This window comes from Chanodichthys erythropterus, chromosome 20 (assembly GCF_024489055.1).
Source record: "Chanodichthys erythropterus isolate Z2021 chromosome 20, ASM2448905v1, whole genome shotgun sequence".
Taxonomy (NCBI): domain Eukaryota; kingdom Metazoa; phylum Chordata; class Actinopteri; order Cypriniformes; family Xenocyprididae; genus Chanodichthys; species Chanodichthys erythropterus.
In genome coordinates this window covers 28,250,947-28,257,358 of record NC_090240.1, presented here as the reverse complement: position 1 = coordinate 28,257,358, position 6,412 = coordinate 28,250,947, and positions in this window count along the sequence as shown.

The following is a 6,412-nucleotide window of genomic DNA, read 5'->3' as shown; positions in this document are numbered from 1 at the left end:
CTTGCTTCTGCCTCTGACCCTGACTCATAGCGCTCATTCAAACAGAGCAGCGATTGCCATGGCATTGACAGACAGAGAAACATAATCACACACTAAATAATGATAAAGAAGTCATACATATTGTGCTATGGGTGCCAACCACTAGCAAGCACAAATATGCAACTGTATTCTGGAAATAGGCCGAAAAAATGCAACCTGTGACTGCCAAAGTCACTTATATTAAGCAGACTTGGCAACAAGACTTGGATGAGTGTAGTATGTCCAGATTGTATACATACTTGATATGCAACAAAATTTTGGGGTCAATAAGAATTTTTTGTTGTTGTTTTTAAAAGAAATTAATACTTTTATTCATCAAGGATGCATTAAATTGACCGAAAGTGACAGTAAAGACTTACTATTCAGAGATAAGAAATAAGAAGTAATAAGAAATGTTTCTTATGAAGCAAATCAGCATATTACAATAATTTCTGAAGGATCATGTGACTCTGAAGACTGGAGTAATGATGCTGAAGTTTGATCACAGGAATAAATTACATTTTAAAATATTTTAATTTTAATAATATTTCACAATGTTGCTGTATTTACTAATAAATGCAGCCTTGGTGAGCATAAGAGAAGTCTTTTAAAAACATTAAAAATACTTTCTGACCCCACACTTTTGAACAACAATGCACTTTATGAACAGTTGTGTACACTCTAAAAAGTGCTGGGTTAAAAACAACCCAAGTTGGGTTGAAAATGGACAAACCCAGCGATCGGGTTGTTTTAACCCAGCGGTAGGGTTAAATGTTTGCCCAACCTGCTGGGTAGTTTTATTTAAACCAACTATTGTTTAAAAATTACTGTATTGCTTAATTAAAATTAACCCAAAGTATGTTAGAAATGAACATTTATTAATGTTCAATGAATAATTATTAAACAAACATTTATTAAATTGCTTATTAATAAATTTATATGAATAAACTATTAAATTTATATGAATAAAATATTAAAGCTTATTAATAAACATTCACCTTTTGTCTATCATTGTTGTCTCTAATTGCATCTGGTTTTTAATTTCCCAACTATTTTGGGTTCATTTTAAGCTAGCCATATAGTAATTTTTAAATAATAGTTGGTTTAAATAAAACTACCCAGCAGGTTGGGCATACATTTAACCCTACTGCTGGGTTAAAACAACCCAATCGCTGGGTTTGTCCATTTTCAACCCAACTTGGGTTGTTTTTAACCCAGCATTTCTTCATCAAATACAATAAATACTCTTGACAGTATATGATTTCGGACACAGTTAAAGAATCTGGGACACCTGAATAAGCAACATGGTTATATCCAGAATGCAACATTACACTCTAAAAAATGCTGGGTTAAAAACAACCCAAGTTGGGTTGAAAATGGACAAACCCAGCAATTGGGTTGTTTTAACCCAGTGGTTGGGTTAAATGTTTGCCCAACGTGCTGGGTAGTTTTATTTAACTCAACTGTTGTATAAAAATTACTGTATTGCTTGCTTAAAATGAACCCAAAATATGCTGGAAATTAACATTTATTAATATGTTTATTAAATGAGCATTTATTAATAAGATAATGAATTATAAACATTTATTAAATTGCTTATTAATAAATGTACAACTTTTGATTATTATTGTTTTTGATTCATTTTAAGCCAGCCATATAGTCATTTTAATCAGTAGTTGGGTTAAATAAAACTACCCAGCAGGTTGGGCAAACATTTAACCCAACCACTGGGTTAAAACAACCGAAGTGCTGGGTTTGTCCATTTTCAACCCAACTTGGGTTGTTTTTAACCAGACATTTTTTTAGAGTGTAGTCTACTGCATACTGTATACTGCCTACTATTTTTAACATTAAGCCAATATGAGACAACATATTAAGCATTGTTTCAAACAATATCTCATAATGTTGCATATTAATTGTGCATTTTAATCAAACATAGTGTGAGGGGCCATTTACACAACCTGTTTTAAAAAGTGAAAAGTTTTTATTAGTTTTGGCCGTTCGTTTATACGACAACAGCATTTTGGTGGCCCGAAAATGCAAACTTTTGAAAACAGGTTGCAAAGTGCAAGTTTTTGAAAACAATATTATTTTCATCTTTGTGAAAACTGTGACATAATGTGCATATTACGTGTTCAGTCTATAGGCACGTGGTGTTTCTTTACAAAGAGACATCGCCAACTACTGGCCTGGCAGCATAATGCAGCGTTTTTTCTTGTTTTTGCAGATCTGTGTGAACGGGATCATTTTGACAACGTTGTCATCTGTACGTGAAAAAATTTTTTAGTACATCATTGTTGCGTAAATTGGCAATGCAAATAATGAGTGAAGAAAGACCTGCTAAAAATCATGGTTGATATTACTTTCAGGTCACGGGAATGGAAGTTCAAATTGAGAGCACTGCATTGTGGGATACAGTGTGCTTCGTTTTATGCTAAAATATTAAAAATAAAATATAGATTAAGAATACCGAACATAATTTGGCACAACCTAGGTTGATCTCCCCCTCCTCCAGCATGTTTCGAGCGAGTGTGAGCTGTGTGTGAAGAGAGGGGACTGGTGTAGTTTGTGCCTGAGGCTGTGCTGTGACAGTCAGCCCAGAACGTTTGGCTAAAAGTCTCAACCAGACATCAGGAAACCAAAATGTCATTCACTGATGGGGCCAGTGGGAATCTCTGTAATAATACCCCATCGTTAAATGAAGATTTGACCCTTGACACCGCTCGTATAGTGTCATATTCGCACAGAGAAGTTTTCTGATTCGGCATCGTTGTACATTTTTCTGATAATTACAATGAACACAACTGACTCTCATGTACTGTAAATATAAAACGCACATCTGAAGATAATTAATTCCGTCAAAATGATTATTTGGATTTGGCATAGTGGAAACTAAAACTGCCACCATATTTTCTCTTTTTTATGATCAATCCCTCTTTCTTTTTCTCTCTCACTCTTTCTCTTGCACCAGATGATGGTCATTCTGTTGCCAGGCAATCTGGTCTGTCAGATTCACACTTGCTTTTACCCCCAGATTTCTCTTTCTTTACTCGCTCTTTCTCCAACTATGTCTCTCTCTTTCTTTTTGTCTTTTTTAAGTCAGGGACCATAATCTCTCATATTAAAAAACAAACAAACAAAGCAAACGCTTTCCAGTTGTGTTATCTATATGGACAGTGTATTTGTGTATGCGTCAGGTTTTGCAAACATCAAATATACAGTAAAATCTGAAATCATCTACATTTTAAAGACCAAGAGGAAAACGCTTAATAAATGTATAAATAACGTCTTAATTAAGATCTAAAAAGGTTTGTTTGAGGGTTCATTTAAGGTGAAGAGGATAGAAAAAACTCAGTATATAAACAATAGAAACACAAACATGTGTGTGTGTGTTTCCATTTATCTGTGTTGCACCTGAAGGAATGAGTGAACTCAGTAAGGGTCACTGGGACCGTACAGGGTCATAGCCTGGCCTGCAGCGTGCAATGAGGGCCTTAGGCTCAGATCATGTATATAATCGTAGAGCAATCAAACAAATATGTTTGTTTGTTTATGCATGTAGACTCACATGAGCATAGGAAGGTAATGCGGGTATGTCAGTTGAAGTTTATGAAAAGAAAAACGCAGGAAGAGAGACAATCTTGTGTTTTTGTGTGCAGACGAGTTCATGGAGGCAGGTGGTGGTCTGGAGGGCTGGAGCAGCGGTGTGTGTGTGTGTGTGTATATGTTTATCTTTCCAGTCCTCAGGCCCTGTTCAGAGATGTGAGGTGTCATGCTAGCTGGGCTCCTGCAGTCTGAGAGGCAGCTGTGAAAGAGACAGGTACGTCTGCCACACACACACATACACACACAGAGAGAGAGAGAGAAAGGGGATGTTTCTTGCTTACCTTACGTCTCACATGTTCAAAGAGCCAGAGGTGAATTTTTCCTACATTTCTTAGGAAAATAAAACAAAGAGAAAGTGTAGATGCTTCAGGTGTATACACATTTATACATACAATGACTTAAACACACCTCTTCTGTGATGAACATGTTTTTAGTTTCTAAATTATAAATCATTTTTATATATTGTTGAGGAGATGAAGTCAAAAATGTATGTTGATTTTTTATTTTATTTCTACATTTAAAATGTTAATATTATATTTTGATAAAATAAAATAAAATAAAATAAAATAAAATAAAATAAAATAAATAGGCATGTGGTGCAACAGAATTGAAATAACATTGAACTGATTTGAGCTTAATAATGACACTACTGTCTAGCTGAATTGAACTTAAACTTTGTAATATTGACAGTTATTGAACTGGATATCATTTACTGAATATTTTGTGAAGCTGCTTTGAAATATTTTTGTATAAACTTTTTGGATGTTTTTGTATAATGTGCTACAAGATAAAACAGGAAATGATATAATAGATTTCCCTGAAGACCCTCAAGACTGTGTGTTAAAATCAATCTCTTTTAAAATATCTGATAATTTGACCTTTTAATGACACACCAAAGTTAGTTCAGGTGGTAAAATGTCACGTGTTGTGACACAAACCCTTCATGACATTATTACAGTAATAATTAATCATATTTGTGAAAGAAAGAACAAAGAAATTTATACAGATTTTGATCATCTTGAGGGTGAGTAAATGATAATAGAATTTTCATTTTTGGGTGAACTATCCCTTTAAGGAGAAATGTCTTAACAAAATACTTTCATGTTTAACAGGTTATTTAATTTTTTTTCAAGTGATAAAGTATGTTTATGAGCTGTTTAATTCATAAAATTAATTATTTAAACAAAATTTATTCAACTAAATCCATACACTGTAAAAAATTACCGTGATTTTAACAGTAAAAGACTGTAAAAATGCTGCAGTGAAAAACTGTCAATTGGTTTACAGAAAGGTACCGTACTATATACGGTGAATAACTGTAATAGATCTAACGGTACATTTAATGTAATTTTACAGTAAAATACCATTAAGTTCACAGTTTTTGAAAGTGAAAAATAACAATTCATTGTAAAATTCTTATCACCACTGTGTTTGGTGACTGTCAATGTATTATAAAGATACAAAACCGATATTAGTACTTCATTAGGTTGGTAAATTAACATTATATCAGTTAATGAAATATGTTATTTTACCGTAAATTTTACTGGGATTTTTTTTACAGTGTACTGAAATCCAATGTTAAATATACATATTTAAAATGTAAAATTCACATGTAACTCCGTAAGTATGTTTACGTATTGATGTCATTTTTACAGTATTGTTCTGGTAACCACAGCTGCCGGTATTTTTCCGTAGAAACAACGGGATTTTTTTTACAGTGTATAATGATCCCATGATTCCCCCATAAAAGGTTCTTGCCATTATTTACACTGTCCCTTGTTGGCAAACGCTATTTACACTAGCTCCGCCCACCAACATCTGGTTGGGCCACTCAAGTTTTATAAAAGATGTGCAGAATTCAACGTCTTAGTGGCACAGCAGTAGCGACTAAGGCTCGCGGATCTAGCTTTTAATTTAATGCAATCGACGCGAGTTTGAATCTGCCTTTTGCCGGGCTCGCATTTGTTTTCAATTAAAATGAAAATAATGTTCTAAAAGTGTAAATAACAGCTGCCATATATAAAGTGCCTAACAGAACTTTTTCTGTTAAAGTGCCCCTATTATGGATTTTTGAAAATTAGGCAATCTTTCATGCAGTGTGTAATGTAGCTGTATGTGAATGTAAACAGTTTGCAAAGTTGCAAAGCTGAAAGTGCATCATAAATAAAGTTATTGTCTCTCAAAAGAAAGAGTCGACTCTGAACTGCTTAAACGAGTTGTTTGTAATTCGAATCTCATTTCCGCAAAGTTTACACGTCACAAGTTAATACATTTGCAAAACACCCCGCCTACGTTCTGTACGGACATCGCACGAAAACTTGATCCCTCCTTGAATGCTGTAGCTCATTCGTGTGGATAACATGTCGACAAGACACTGTGCTCTGTGCTTTGAAAGGAAATTTGGTTTATTTTCACTTCCAAAGGATGAGGCTATGAAGAATCAGTGGTTAAAATGGGACAGTACCTGCTTTATTTGAACCAACTTGCTCCTCAGAATCACAACCTGTAAGTGTGATTAACTATTGATGTATTTTAAACTGAGTGTTCAATAAAGCAATAAGCCCCAAGAAGCCATGGTTTACATTAAATTTATCCGCATCGTGCCTAAAACCCCCTTAGCTGTTATAAATTCACTGTAAACCACGGCTTCACGGGACTTATTGCTTTTGTAAACACGGTTACCACACAATACAAATATGTATCAATGCAACTTTCATGAATTAAAATCATTAAAAGCCTTCCTTCGGTGGAAAAAATAGTCCCTGACTGTGAACAGCAACAGAAGTTA